The sequence below is a fragment of the Anomaloglossus baeobatrachus genome, chromosome 2 (genome assembly GCF_048569485.1).
Source record: "Anomaloglossus baeobatrachus isolate aAnoBae1 chromosome 2, aAnoBae1.hap1, whole genome shotgun sequence".
Lineage (NCBI taxonomy): Eukaryota > Metazoa > Chordata > Amphibia > Anura > Aromobatidae > Anomaloglossus > Anomaloglossus baeobatrachus.
Window position 1 is genome coordinate 556,011,062 of NC_134354.1, and position 16,095 is coordinate 556,027,156.

Here is a 16,095-nt window from a genome sequence, read left to right on the forward strand (position 1 = left end):
CAGCAGTCAGACACCATCACAGCTGCTGCTGTCTCTTATGGTGGCCTTTCCCATACAAACAGACCTGAGAACATTCAAGGTGACTGAGTTGGTCTGCTGATTTCAATAAATTAGTCTTTTTAGGTTATCCCTCCTCACTTATGTTCCCTTCTTTTAAAGTCCACGCTGTCAGACTATCAAACTCCAGGTCATCCTCGGCACTTCCACGATCTCTTTCCACCTGGCTGCCACACTTTATAGCCTATGACAATACCATAGTCATCATGAGGGACTTTACCATCCCTATTAATAATCCTTTTTCTCCATCTGCCTCTCATCTTTTATTTCTAACCTCTTCTCTTGACGTTTCAAAACTTACTAACTCTCTTACACATAAAGACGGGAATACGCTGGTTCTGTTCTTCCAGTGCTCTGCTCAGTGCATGATTTTACTAACACCCCTCTTCCATTTTCTGACCTCAACCTTTTTCCATTCTCTGTCAAGAACAATCAACTCACTCAGGACACCCCTACTTACCAAATTTATAGGAATATGCATGTCATTAATATCCAGAAATGTATGAAGAATTTGCATTCATCATTGACTCCAGTCTACTCCCTCTCATGTCCTGATTCTGTTCTGAGACTATAATGAAACACCTCAAAATGACCTGGATGTAGTTGCACCTCTTACAGAACAACTTGGCAGAGATGGCGGTAACCCTGGTACACGTTACAAACACATTTCCTGCAGCCGTGCTCCAGGTGTGCTGAACCTCTGTTGAAAATATAGAATCTGACCGAAGCTTTTAACCGTTATCAGTTTAGCTTAAAACATACAGCTCTGCCCTTCATCTCTCTAAACTAGCTTACTTCAACACCCTCATCACCTCACTATCCTAAATGGCTCTGACACTTTTCATTCACTTTTTAGTCTAAGAATGCTGGCTCCAAACACCAACCTCAGTGTGGATGATCTGGCAAATTAGTTTAATGACAAAATTGACCACATACGACAGGAAATTATCCCTTTATTCCCTACATCTGATCCCTCGCTCATGTCCCCTATAACTTAAAACATCACTAGATTTCAACCTTTTTACAGTTGACTCTGCAAAAACTCTAACTGTCACTCTTATTCATTCTCATCTGGACAATTGCAACTCTCTCTTAAATGGTCCCTCTCTTACTAAACTCTCCTCTGTCTATTATATCCTGAATTCAGCAGCCAGGATCATATTCCTCCCTAAGCGCTTCAGCGATGTATCTAGCCAGTTTAAATCATTGCACTGGTTGCCCATCCACTACAAAGTACAATATAAACTCTCCTCAACAAAGCTCTCCACAGTTCTGCATAACCCTACATCTCCACCCTCATCTCTGTCTATTACCCTACCAGTGCCCTCCATTCCGCTAATGACTTAAGACTGACATTCTCAATAATGCAAACCACCCACTCCTGTCCCCAAGACTTCTTGAGAGATGTGCCAATTCACTGGAATGCACTAGTAAGAACAAATACTTAATTCACAATACAGTAATTACGGTTTTAAGCATGCCCTAAAACTGCATTTCTTTAGACTGGTGTATCACCTCAAATCACTCATCAAACTAATCGTGTTTTGCCCCTACAAAATAATTTTCCAAATATGGTCCTTTTTATCATCTGTTTACTCCCTCCAGACACTTAATTGTACTCTGTATTTTTTCTTGTTCACATACTGGCTGGTGACCAGTTCATGCAGTGCTATTTTAGAAGCGTATTTATTGAAGGGACCATACAATAAAAGAGATTTTTACCATTTACTTTTGCCGCCCGACCAATCTACACCCCACCTACTATCTCCTCCCCAAAATCCTATAGATTGTAAGCCTGCAAGGGTAGGACCCTCTTCCCTCTGTACTAGTCTGTCTACTGTAACTTGTATATGTATTCTGTGTGTAACCCCTTCTCATGTACAGCACCATGGAATTAATGGTGCTCTATAAATAAATAATAATAATAATAATAATAATAATAATAAAAATTTACTTTTGTGCCTCTCCTATCTTCTCACAGATTGTAAACTTGGGAGCAGGAAGCTCACTCATCTTGGTATCTATTGAATTTTTTACTCTGTAATGTCTCATATTGGCTGTACAAGTCCCCTTTAAATTAGAAAGTGCTGCAGAATTTGTTGGCACTATATAAATAAAAATTATAATTAATATTATTATTGAACAGTGTAAAATATAATATTGACAGATATAAGATAAATCAACCCCCCAAAAATACTGTCCTAAGCAAGCATTACCTTTGCTTCCAGACCTTCTGTACCCATTCTCAAATAGAACCATGTAATAACTCTTATATTTGCAGCATACAATGGATACCTTCCCATGTAAGCTAAGTTTGGTTAAATCCTCATATAATATTAATAGGCTACTTTTTCTTTTCCGAAGGTTCATTTCACTATCCAGATGTAGTAGTCTTTAAAAGTACCAATGTCCTACTACACTATTAGCATAATGTGCCTTGAGGTACTACACTACTAGTGGAACACGACACATGGTACCATGCTACATCCATAGTTTAATCATGCTATAGGGAGCCTGGCAGGTGCAATATGCATCCAGAACCAAAGGCAGATCTGGGTACATATTTATAATCTTTGCCTAAGTGTCCCTGCATCTAGTAGCATCGATAAAGAGATCTTTAGAGGAAGTATTTCTAAAGATCCCTTATAATATGCTAATGAGTGCAGGGACTAGTCGCAAGAGTGTTAGTTCCTACAGGGGCATGCTAACATGATATTCAATGCCCATTGTCTAGTGTCATCAGCAGTGATATGCGTACATGTGTCCATTGTCACTGTTACGAGGGGGACCCGGGGAAGCGTGCCAAGATGGGAAATGGACTGCTTCCGCCGGTCAAGGTCCACTGTGCGGTGTAAGGGACCGCCGCTATGGTGGGTGAAGAGTGAGCGGGTTGCTGCTAGCGATCGTCTGGAATGTCACAGACGATCTATGTACACCGATCTGCCCTAACCCGTGAGGGTTGTATGGCACAGATCTCACGGCTCGGTGTACCTGTTGCACGGGGAAGCACAGAGGTGCCCACGCACGTGTGCCAGTGGAAGTCACGAGAATATGGCACGAGGGTAGCACAGAGGTGCCCACGCACGTGTGCTTTCAATAACCAGGTGAGTCCAATGGAGACTTGAGGAGCTCACCTGGGACAGGAACACGGCCTGTTGACGGGGGTACTGCCGGAGCAGCAAGGCAGGAACACGGCCTGCAAACGAGGTACTGCCGGAGCAGCAAGGGCCAAGCCCACAAGAGACAGTAATGCCTGAGCAGTGGCGTGGCAGCACGCTGCCAGACATCCAAACATAGAAGGACGGTCGCGCGCCGCCATGATGGCAGGGGGAGCTTTTAAGGAGGTGCAGCTCCACCCGAGGGCGGGCGCGAGGCGGAGATGACGGACTTGACCCAATCAGGGTCCACGACGTCCCAGCCTGGCCAGTCAGGATTCACCACGTCACCAGCCTTGTCATCAAGCCGTGTGACGTCAGTGAGCGAATCAGGACCCACCACGCATTGCACATGCTCACCCTCCTGCCTCTGGGAAATAGAGGCGGGATCCTCGGTCTCACAATGTGGAGAGATAACGGGAATCTCACTGCTTCCCTGAGCAGTAAACCTCTGCACATTGCGCAGCCTCGCAGACCTTCGGGGCCGCTGAGCAGGAGAGTCTGCGGCAGGCCAGGAATGGGAGACCGCTTCACTCCTTGTAACAGGAGAACCACTAGGTGTCACCCTTCTGCTGCCTCTCTGAGAAGGTATCTCCTGCACACTGCGCAGTCTAGCAGACCTTCGGCACTGCTGAGCAGGAGTGCTCGTGGCAGGCAAGGAATGGGAGACTGCCTCAGTCCTTGCCTCAGGAGAGCCACGAGATGTAACATTACCCCCCCGTCTAGGCCCCCCCCTGTCCGTGCTCGAAGGCCGCTATCAAACCCGGGGCGCGGATATGATCCTTTAACTCCCAGGATCTATGCTCCGGACCACGGCCGGCCCACTCCACGAGGTAGTACCTCTTGCCCTGTATGACTTTTGTCTCCACAAGTTTTGCCACCTCAGGGTCGTCGGATGGGGAGTCGGTTTGAGCCGGCAGGGACCCCGAGAATTTATTAAGTCGTACGGGTTTCAGGAGGGACACGTGAAAGGTGTTGGCTATAGCCCAGCGTGGAGGGAGCTGGAGTCGATATGCCACTGGGTTTACCTGCTGTAGTACTTTAAATGGACCCAGATACCTAGGGGCGAATTTGGCTGCCTGTACCCGTAGGTTAACATTCTTAGAGGACAGCCATACTAGGTCACCAGGGGCGAAGGATGGTGCAGGGCGGCGGCGAACATCAGCCGTTGTCACCATCCGGTCTTTAGCCCTTTTAAGAGCCTCTTGGGTGTCATCCCAGATCTCCCGGGCCTTGGTCGCCCAATCCTCCACTCTAGTATCGGGTGACGTAATGGGCATCGGAACCGGGATTCTGGGATGTTGTCCGTTATTGAGTAGGAACGGAGTCTGGCCAGAGGATTCATGGACCAAATTGTTAATGGCAAATTCGGCCCAAGGAAGGAGGTTAGCCCAGTTGTCGTGGTGCGCGGATATAAAATGGCGGAGGTAAGTTACCATGGTCTGATTAGTCCTCTCCACTAGTCCATTGGTCTCGGGATGGTATGCGGAGGAGATGTTCAGCTCTATCTGCAGGAGCTTACAGAGCTCTCTCCAGAAGCGAGACGCGAACTGGGGACCCCGGTCGCTCACCACCTTGTCAGGCATGCCATGCAACCTAAATACATGCCGAATGAACAAGGTGGCGAGAGCACGTGACGTCGGGAGTCGTGGGAGAGGCACCAAGTGGACCATTTTAGAGAAGTGGTCCGTGATGACCCATACGACCCTGTGCCCTGCTGACTTGGTCAGATCTCCCAGGAAGTCCATCCCCACCACTTTCCAGGGACGATCCGGCACTGGCAGTGGGTGAAGAAGACCTGCCGGTCTCTGCCGGGACGGCTTATTCCGAGCACACGACATACAGGCTCCCACATATTCCTGTATGTCCTGGGGTAGTCTCGGCCACCAATAATGCCTGGTCACCAGGTCTCTGGTCCTTTTGACCCCGAAGTGACCCCCGACCTTGGAGGCATGGGCCCACGATAGCACCTCGTTCCGTAGTTCAGGGGGAACGAGGGTTTTGCCAGGTGGCACCTGGTCCAAAGAAGTGGGAGTGACCATCCTCAAGCTGTCCGGGGGTAGTATAAGACGAGGCTCCTCCTCGTCCTCCTCCAACACAACCATACAACGTGACAAGGCATCGGCCCGTACGTTCTTCTCACTGGCCAGGTGGCGGATAATAAAGCGGAACCGGGAGAAGAATAAAGACCAACGGGCCTGCCTTGGGTTCAGGCGTTGTGCTGTCTGGAGGTATGTGAGGTTTTTGTGGTCAGAAAAAACCTTAAATGGATGCTTCGCACCCTCCAGGAGATGCCGCCATTCCTGGAATGCTAGTTTCATCGCCAGTAACTCCCTATCCCCTATGGAGTAGTTCCTCTCGGCCGGAGAAAAGGTCTTGGAGAAAAAGAAACACGGATGTTTCCTTCCTCGTTCGTTTTTCTGGTACAGGACTGCACCTGCACCGACCGAAGAGGCGTCTACCTCCAGTAGGAAGGGTTTGGAGATGTCTGGACGATGAAGGATGGGAGCTCTGGAGAAGTGAGTTTTGAGAGTGTGAAATGCCTCTACCGTTTCCCGTGTCCATGCTTTGGGATTAGCGCCCTTGCGGGTAAGGGCAATGATGGGTGCTGCCACCGTCGAGAAGTTGGGAATGAACTGGCGATAATAATTGATAAACCCCAAGAATCGCTGGATCGCCTTCAGCGAGCGGGGCTCAGGCCAGTTCATCACTGTCTCCAACTTCCCCGGATCCATTGCTAACCCCTGACTGGACACTATGTACCCCAGGAACGGCAAGGATTCCTGTTCAAAAACGCACTTTTCCAGCTTAGCATATAACGAATGGGTGCGGAGCCTCTTAAGTACTCGGATGACATCCCTCCGATGGGTGGTAAGATCGGGAGAGAAGATAAGAATGTCATCCAGGTATGCAACCACGGAAAGATACAAATCCCGGAAAATGTCATTCACAAAGTCTTGAAATACGGCGGGGGCATTGCAGAGTCCGAAGGGCATTACTAGATACTCGTAGTGACCGTCCCTGGTGTTAAAGGCGGTCTTCCACTCATCGCCCTTTCGGACTCGCACTAGATTATACGCCCCGCGTAGATCCAGCTTTGTGAAGACCTTTGCCCCGCGGAATCGATCAAATAGCTCAGTAATGAGGGGCAAAGGGTATTTGTTCTTGATTGTGATTGCATTTAATCCCCTGTAATCGATACAGGGGCGCAGATCCCCTTCCTTCTTCTGCACAAAAAAGAACCCTGCACCAGCCGGTGAAATAGACTTGCGAATGAACCCCTTCGCCAGGCTGTCCTGAATATATTTGGACATAGCCTCCGTCTCTGGAGCAGAGAGTGGATACACTCTGCACCTAGGGGGCTCGGAGCCTGGCTTCAGGTCTATTCGGCAATCATATGGCCGGTGGGGAGGAAGAGTATCTGCGGCCCTTTTGGAAAAGACATCCCTGTAGGCCTCATAAGGTGTCGGTAAACCCGGCCCCTCAGTATTCCCTGAGGACCCAACCGACCTAATGGTAGCGGGTGGTTCGGTAGTCACGAGGTGCTCTCTACAGGATCCTGCCCAGGATGAGATCTCCCCTGTTGCCCAGTTGAGTATAGGAGCATGCTGTCTCAACCAGGGAAGGCCCAGTAGGATCTCATCCGTCCCCCCTGGAAGCACCAAGAGGGACACCTGCTCATGGTGTCCCGGTGGTACATCCATCCTGAGAGGGATGGTGATCTGGGTGATAGGATCGAGTAGTATGGACCCGTCGACTACCCGGACCCTGAGTGGCTTGGGCAACAGAACCAGGGGAACTGAGTATCGGGTTGCCAGGGAGGTCGAGATGAAATTGCCTTCAGCGCCTGAGTCCAAGCAAGCCAGGGCAGAGAAGAGAGTAGTGCCGAACTGCAACTGGGCGATGATAGTCAACCTAGAGGGAGAAGTAGCGTCTAGAGTCCCCCCTCTGATAGAAACTAGACGCTGTCTTTTCCCGACGGTTTGGGACATAGGGTAGCTATGTGTCCCCTCTGCCCACAGGAAAAGCAGATGACACAAGAACGAGAACCTGGGGCAGAGGAGACCACCTTGGACACCTCCATTGACTCCACGGAGTCGCCTACAGGACTGGCTGGGGGACCTGTCTGATGGAAGACGGGAGTCAGACGCTTTTTAGGCCGAGAAGACGTGGGTGCTGAAGAGACCTCGAGCCTTCGCTCCGCCTGGCGGATGTCTATGCGAGAGGCAACCTGAATCAAGGACTCTAAAGTGGCAGGCACCTCACGTGTGGCCAGTGCGTCTTTGACAAACCCTGCCAGGCCCTCCCAAAACACAAGGACAAGGACCTTATCCGGCCAGTCCAGCTCTGCGGCCAGTGTCCTAAAGTGTACAGCAAAGTCCCCGACTGAAGCAGACCCTTGCCGAAGTCGTAGGAGGCGCAGCGCGGAATCGTGGGTGACTTGAGGCCCGAGGAACACTATTCTCATGGCCCCAAGATAAGCTGCTAAGTTATTCTCCACACGATCTCTGCGCTCCCACAACGGCGTGGACCACTTCAGCGCTCTCCCTGTGAGCAGGGACTGGACGAAGGCTACCTTCGCCTTCTCGGTAGCGTAAAGAGTCGCGGACAGCTCTAAGTAGGTGGTAACCTGGTTTATAAAACCACGGCACTCAGAGCTGTTGCCGCTAAAGCGCTCTGGAAGCGCAAGGTGAGGAGACCTTCCGCCCAATAGCACAGCCTGGGTAGCCGCCTGGGTGGCGACTGTCGTCAGAGTAGTCTTATCAGAGGAAGACTGCTCCACTGCTGCCAATCGTGACTCCAACTGCTGCACATAACGCAGCAACTGCTGCTGCTCTTCAGCCATAGCCAGACCTTTGGCGCGACCGTAATGTTACGAGGGGGACCCGGGGAAGCGTGCCAAGATGGGAAATGGACTGCTTCCGCCGGTCAAGGTCCACTGTGCGGTGTAAGGGACCGCCGCTATGGTGGGTGAAGAGTGAGCGGGTTGCTGCTAGCGATCGTCTGGAATGTCACAGACGATCTATGTACACCGATCTGCCCTAACCCGTGAGGGTTGTATGGCACAGATCTCACGGCTCGGTGTACCTGTTGCACGGGGAAGCACAGAGGTGCCCACGCACGTGTGCCAGTGGAAGTCACGAGAATATGGCACGAGGGTAGCACAGAGGTGCCCACGCACGTGTGCTTTCAATAACCAGGTGAGTCCAATGGAGACTTGAGGAGCTCACCTGGGACAGGAACACGGCCTGTTGACGGGGGTACTGCCGGAGCAGCAAGGCAGGAACACGGCCTGCAAACGAGGTACTGCCGGAGCAGCAAGGGCCAAGCCCACAAGAGACAGTAATGCCTGAGCAGTGGCGTGGCAGCACGCTGCCAGACATCCAAACATAGAAGGACGGTCGCGTGCCGCCATGATGGCAGGGGGAGCTTTTAAGGAGGTGCAGCTCCACCCGAGGGCGGGCGCGAGGTGGAGATGACGGACTTGACCCAATCAGGGTCCACGACGTCCCAGCCTGGCCAGTCAGGATTCACCACGTCACCAGCCTTGTCATCAAGCCGTGTGACGTCAGTGAGCGAATCAGGACCCACCACGCATTGCACATGCTCACCCTCCTGCCTCTGGGAAATAGAGGCGGGATCCTCGGTCTCACAATGTGGAGAGATAACGGGAATCTCACTGCTTCCCTGAGCAGTAAACCTCTGCACATTGCGCAGCCTCGCAGACCTTCGGGGCCGCTGAGCAGGAGAGTCTGCGGCAGGCCAGGAATGGGAGACCGCTTCACTCCTTGTAACAGGAGAACCACTAGGTGTCACCCTTCTGCTGCCTCTCTGAGAAGGTATCTCCTGCACACTGCGCAGTCTGGCAGACCTTCGGCGCTGCTGAGCAGGAGTGCTCGTGGCAGGCAAGGAATGGGAGACTGCCTCAGTCCTTGCCTCAGGAGAGCCACGAGATGTAACAGTCACTGCATCAGATGCTGGGCAGTACGCATGATTAGAAGTCACTGCACTTCAAGGCATGTGCACTAGACCTCTCTGAAACCGGGATGCGTACACCCAGATTCATAGTGCACATGACCGGCAGTGTGGTGACCTCTGATCATGCGCACTGCCAGACATTAGATGCGGTGACAACGGATGCAGTTACGTTCATCACTACTAATGATGCTAGGCAATGGGCATTGAATAGCAGCTTCACACATCCCTGTGGGTGTGCTAACATGCTAAGAATATGGAATGAGAGTAGCAACTAACGCCCTTGTGACTAGTCCCTGTGCTCATTAGCATATCGTAAAGGATATTTATAAATACTTTTTGCAAAGATCTCTTTATGCATGCTACTTTAGTCTAGGACAGTTAGGCAGGGATTAGAAATATGCACCCAGAACTGCTCGTGGTTCTGTGTGCATACTGCACCTGACAGGTTCACTTTAATGCGCTTTGAATTCTTGACTGCTGTACTGAAATAGTATAGTTGTATAAGAGTACCATTGTAGCTTAATAAAGTGGCTAGCTTGTTGCTTCTGGCATCGGAAAAAATTGTACATAATCTTCATGAATTAAATAGCATTTATTGTGATGATTGCCAGTGATGGCGTAGATAGTTGTTATTTTGTCTCCATTTTGTATACAATGGCAACAGGTAAGTTTAGCCTTTGACTGATGTTCTTAAAGATGCAAAGTGTAGTAATTTAAGGCATTTTGGTTTACACAGCATAGTTGGCCCATGTTACAATGCAGAGAATGTAAAGACTGTACTTTAACATTTCCATGGATGGCGTCAAAATGGAGATATAGGTGTGGTAATTATTACCCAATACATGTTGGGCATATGTCTGGAGACTTATTCTTCTGGAATAAAAGAGCTTTGAGTTGGTTTAATCAACATTAATACCAGATTTGTCAATATTGCAGCCCTGGAAAATATATATTTGTAGAGCAGTAGTCCATGAAATGAGACTGCAACTGAATAATTTGAAGGGTAAGGAAAGAATGTAATTGAATTTGCATAAGAAACAATGTATATCTCAGTTATGGAAGCCTGCCACCTATACAGTACATGTTGAAGTTATAACAGTTGATGACTGCACTTGTAACATTTGGAAAAACTCAGTGTATTTCATATCTAAATTCATTGACACTCCCAGAAGAGATTGTTTGGGATCGCCAGTGCACCTTCTGCATAACATGGAAGGTATTTGGTTTCATTCTAAATGCTAGCAAATTCTCAATATGACACTTGTAACAGGACTAAGTGAAAAATGTGTGATGGTCGTACATTTCTCTCTTCACCTGGAAAAAATTGCTGTGAGTAAATTAATCATTTTCTTAGAAGTTGTGCACTAGGCAAAGCTCTAGTGAGTAGAGATGAGCGAACCGGCCGTAGTTCGGCTCGAGTTCAGTTAGGCGAACGGAGGTCCCGTTCGAGTTCGGTTCGGCGAACGTTCGACGAACCACTCAAACCGCATAGGAAACAATGGCAGGCAATCACAAACACATAAAAACACCTAGAAAACACCCTCAAAGGTGTCCAAAAGGTGACAAACAACTCACAACACATGGGAAAGTGACAAGGACAAATACTAATGCGAAAACAAAAGAGCTGGACAAGGAAAAAGAGGAGGAGACACAGATATGAGAATATGCAAGGGAACGTCGATGCCATTACTGTGCAACTTGAGCCCTGCTCATTTTAGGCTTCCAATCTGGATAAATTGCCTGAGCTCACCACGTACGCCTTGGGGATCTTGTTATGTCCCGCATCCAGCGTTTTCTCGGAATGTGTCCTCAGTGCTGCTGGGGGTGTGCTGACAGCTAAGCACATGCATCTGTCCACTAACAATGTGGACAGACTAACGTTCACCAAAATGAACAAGTCATGGCTCTCAGAGGACTTTTCTTCCCCTGGGTCATCCAGGGGAGGTGAAAGGCACGCATATTTTTGAGAGTGCTTCATACAAAGCATCTTTTTCATCTTGAAAATGGGGGTCAACTGATGCCAGTCAAGTGGGGTGTGTGTGGCCCAATTAGTGGAAACGAGGGAGACTGTGGTTGGTGTCCCCTCGCTTTTGAAAAAAGAACCAAGATGAACAAGTCATGGCTCTCAGAGGACGTTTCTTCCCCTGGATCATCCAGGGGAGGTGAAAGGCATGCATATTTTTGAGAGTGCTTCATACAAAGCATCTTTTTCATCTTGAAAATGGGGGTCAACTGATGCCAGTCAAGTGGGGTGTGTGTGGCCCAATTAGTGGAAACGAGGGAGATTGTGGTTGGAGTCCCCTCGCTTTTGAAAAAAGAACCAAGATGAACAAGTCATGGCTCTCAGAGGACTTTTCTTCCCCTGGCTCAGCCAGAGGAGGTGAAAGGCACGCGTATTTTTGAGAGTGCTTCATGCAAAGGTTCTTTTTCATCTTGAAAATGGGGTCAACTGATGCCAGTCAAGTGGGGTGTGTGTGACCCATTTAGTGGAAGGGGGGAGACTGTGGTTGGAGTCCCCTTGCTGTGTTTTACATGCTTTTAGAAGGGCATGACATGGCTTAGAGCTTGACTTTCAGCATCTGCAAAGTGTTGGCTACCAAAATGCTTTCTTTCCAACCTTTTTAACCGTGGATTTTCGAGACCTTATGCCCAGCGCAGTGGCCCAAGAGCCGATGCCCAGGCGCCACTCCTTCTCCAACAAAGGCGTGCACGCGCTACACTAGCATGTCGCACCAAACATCACCGCTTCTTTGAGAAACTGTGTGACAGGGTGCATTTCACCACAAATACTTGGCCCAGTAAGCATGGACGTTACATGTCGCTGACTGGGCAATGGGTTACTATGGGGAGAGATGGATAAGGGTCTGCTGTACAAGTCTTGCTGTCCCCACGAGTTGTATCAATCCTTCCTCTGTATGTAGAAGTTAATACACTGCTTCTGCCTCCTCAACCTCATGTGGGTCCTTCACCTCGGCTCAAACCCTGTGTGGTCAGGGCACCCTTCCTTGTAACTGCGCACAAGGAAAACCACACACCTCCTTACTATAATGCCATCATGCGGTCAAATGTTTACTTTGAAATGTATGGGAAATGTGAGTCACACCGCTGAGAAGTTGTGGACGGTTAGCTCTGGAGACCAAGTTTCATCAATGTTTGTCTCCACTCAACCAGCAGCCAGGGAAGGCCGGGTGTGACAATGATGCAAACATGGGTGCGGCCCTTCGCCGTGACAATGTGACACACGTGCCTTGTGTGGCTCACGTGTTGAATCTAATTCTCCAGCAATTTTTAAAACACCATCCCGGCCTACATGGCCTTGTGCAGCGGGTACGCTCGCTATGTGCTCACTTCCATCGTTCGCACACAGCAGCTCAACAACTTTCGTCGCTCCAGAAGTCTTTAGGTCTGGTGGTTAAACGCCTGAAATGCGATGTGCCGACACGCAGGAATATGAATCTGCACATCTTGCAGCGTTTGTGGCAGCACCGCCGAACCCTGCTGCAATACGTTATGACATATAGCCTGGCCTAACTTGATCCAGAGGTGGTGCAGATCACGCTGCTGGAGTGGTGTCAGATCAAGGACCTATGCACCCTTCTACACAGTTTACAAATGTCGACGAAGATGTTTAGCACTGGCAATGCCATTCTCAGCGTGACAATTCTGGTCATCTACATGATGGAGCGCACTGTAATCATTATTCGGAGTCAGGTGTTGGGACAAGAGGAAGGGGAGGAAGTACAGGAGGAGTCATATGCGGAAGGGATAACAAGATCTACGAGGTCCAGATGGTCAGCGGCACCTAGGCGGCAGTCATGGTGGGGGAGAGGGATTAACAAGGGCACATAGTATCAGCAAAAAGTGTTGAGGAAGGTGCAGTAGCCCATGAAGAAATGGAGGACGAACTGGCGATGGGCATGGAAGACTCAGCAGATGAGTGAGAGCTTGCTCACATTTCGGTTGTGCGAGGTTGGGGGGAGAGGGCAGAGGAAGGAGGCACGATTCTCACCTCTCTGCTACCAACACACCAAGGACTTGGTCCTCCTGGATGCACAAGACACATGAGCGCCTTCTTGCTGCACTACCTACAACATGACCCTCGGATTGTACGAATTCGAAGTAATGCTAACTACTGGGTTGCCACACCATTAGATCCCCGGTACAAGACAAAATTTGGTGAAATAATTCCTGCCATAGAAAGGGACGCACGTATACAGGAGTATATGCAGAAGGTGGTACGCAATCTTACATCTGCTTTTCCAGTAAACACCAGTGCTGCACAGAGTGAATCTCAACGCTTTGTCATGGATTGGAGGAAATGGTCTTTTACTTGTCCACATCTGAGGGACCGAGGGCTGGCTGCTGTGCTGAGATGGCATTGAGTACGGTGTCCCTGCAGAGTTGCACTTTTGGTCATATACAAAATGAGTTGAATAAGGACAAATGCTGGTGGAAAGCGAAACAGGTGTGTTGGTAAGGGGAAAAAAGATTTTGTCCATGGGTTTGGTGGTTAAGCAAAAGTAACATTTGCTGAAGAAACACCATCTGTTACGGTGGGACTGGCAGATTTGGATAAGGTGGTATATACTATGTTGCCGCTATATAACGAAAATTAATGAGAAAAGAAAGAGAAAGGTATATATCCCCATCAGCAGTCAGTGTCCACCGTGCTCCCAGATGGAAAAGGAGAGGTTTGCAACTGGAAGGTTAGGTGGAGGATACAGAGCTGTGTGGCTATGAAACTAATAGTAGCCTGAACCAAGTTAGACGCCACTCGGATCTGGAGACTTGGAGCCCTGTTAGCGTCACAGGGTCCACACGCCCACCCAGCACAGGAACTCCCTGTTAACATCACAGGGGCCATTGAGTACGCTGACCGTGTGCATTGGGGCCACACCTGTGGACAGCAGGCGCATCAGCAGCAGCAGGCCTGTTAATGCCACTGGGCTGCACAAGCAGGACTGGTAGGACAGGAGTTGGTCGTAACCGTTCTGCGTTACCAACTGTGGTGGCGGCCTGCATCGACGCCCTATCCCTGCCTACCTCTGGCCTAAAGCCGCAATGGGTTCAACACATGGAGGTGTGCTCTTTTTCGGAGCATAATAGAAGACTGCGCACCTCCTTGTTGGCTCCAGCCCGTTTTATAACCTGGGTCCGCCCCAAAGCAGGGTGGACCACAATGCACCTCCTGGAGACAAAAGAAGAGTGGCACATCATGAGTGACATAACTAGCGTCCTATTTGGAACCGCAACTTCAATAATGACCTCATGGCTGCCACGACACAAACACCTCACTAGTCATCGTCTGACCATCAATAATGAGGTGACAAGTCATAGGGGCGGGCCTCTGCAAGCCATTTGGGAGTGGCCTGGCCACATCGTCAGGACACCTGATGCCCTGTGGTCTATATGGGCCCCCCACATCAGGGGCAGGGCCAAAGAGTTCATTACCGGACCTAGTCTCTGATGCAGTAAGTGCCTGAGCATGCTCAGTAGCATGAAATACAGTCTCTGAAAAAAAGACTATCAGCTTTAGCATGGTGTCTAGGTACAAAACAGGACTTAGACCCGGCACGGAGTGCAAGTACCTGTGCAAAGAGGCTTTTCGCACTAAGTGTGGGACCATGCACTGTAACCCGAAATGAAGACTTAGCCTCAGGAATGGCACAGTCAGGCTGAGCATACTCACTAGGTGAAACACTGTAGTTAGGCTGCGGCTGGGGTAAATCGGCACACGCATGCGCACTAGCTGCCTCTCCACACTTAGACGTGGAGGAGAAATTGCTCTTTGGGTGTGGACTTGGAGATGCTGTCTATGAACAGAAGGAAAAGCTAAAGGTGTGTGTTACAGCAAGGAGCCACCGCAGAAACACTTCGTTCAATTGTGAGGGGAGTCATTTTGGAGTTTGGTGAGGAGTACCGTAACGCCAGTGAGCAGCATCCTGTGCCACAGACCAACATTCTTACGGTGCTGTCTATACTGCTTACTGTGAGAGGAGCGTAAAGTCTGTATTTCTGGCAACTGGACATCACAGTACCCCGGTACGGTAGGCTGTGCCCAGACAATAATGCGGGCACGCAACACTTTGTTTTATTAGCAAAACACATATCTGTTCTGGGTAGGCCGACTATTTATAGACAATAAGACTTGCTGCCTCTGCACTGTCAAATTGTCACATACAGTTTAAATCATAGAGGGACAGCGACACATGTTTGCATTGACTGTTGATTTTCAAGATTTCCATGACTGTGTTGCAGAGCTGTGTGGTTTGCATTCAAACTGTTATCATCTGCCTTATCTGTGAGGCTTCAGCTAACAAGGGTATTCAGGGGGGGTAATGTGTTTTGTCTATGTTTAGGTAGATAACTGGGAAGCTCTTGTGATGCGCCACTGGTAAGTCGTGTTCACACACACACACACGCACAAACACACAATTACTGCTACGCAGAGGGATTAGCAGGTAGTAGGCAACAGAATAGATTGTTCAATTATTTAAATTGTATGCATGGTTCTTATTGTTTGTTTTGGTAAAGTTAAACAATCATTTATCAACCCAACTGCCTAGAGTCCTTTTCCTGTTGCCTGGTTTTGCTGCATACTGGGGAGCCCACCCTGTACATGACTTAAAATGAAGCATAAGTCGCAATGTGAATTTCACTGTGCTACAATGCGGCCTAGCGTGCCTGTGCAACCACCCCCTGCCCCATCAAGTGCATCTGCCTGCTCTTCATCCTCTGTGACTGTGGGGACAGCAGGCTCACATGGTTTTTCACACTGAACTTCCACCCTTTACACGCAACAGGGAATGTGATTGGCAGGTCATCACTTGTTTTGGAAGTGGAAACAGATGGTATTGTTGAGCTGTCAGACATCGAGAAAACCAACATTGGATGCAGGCTACAT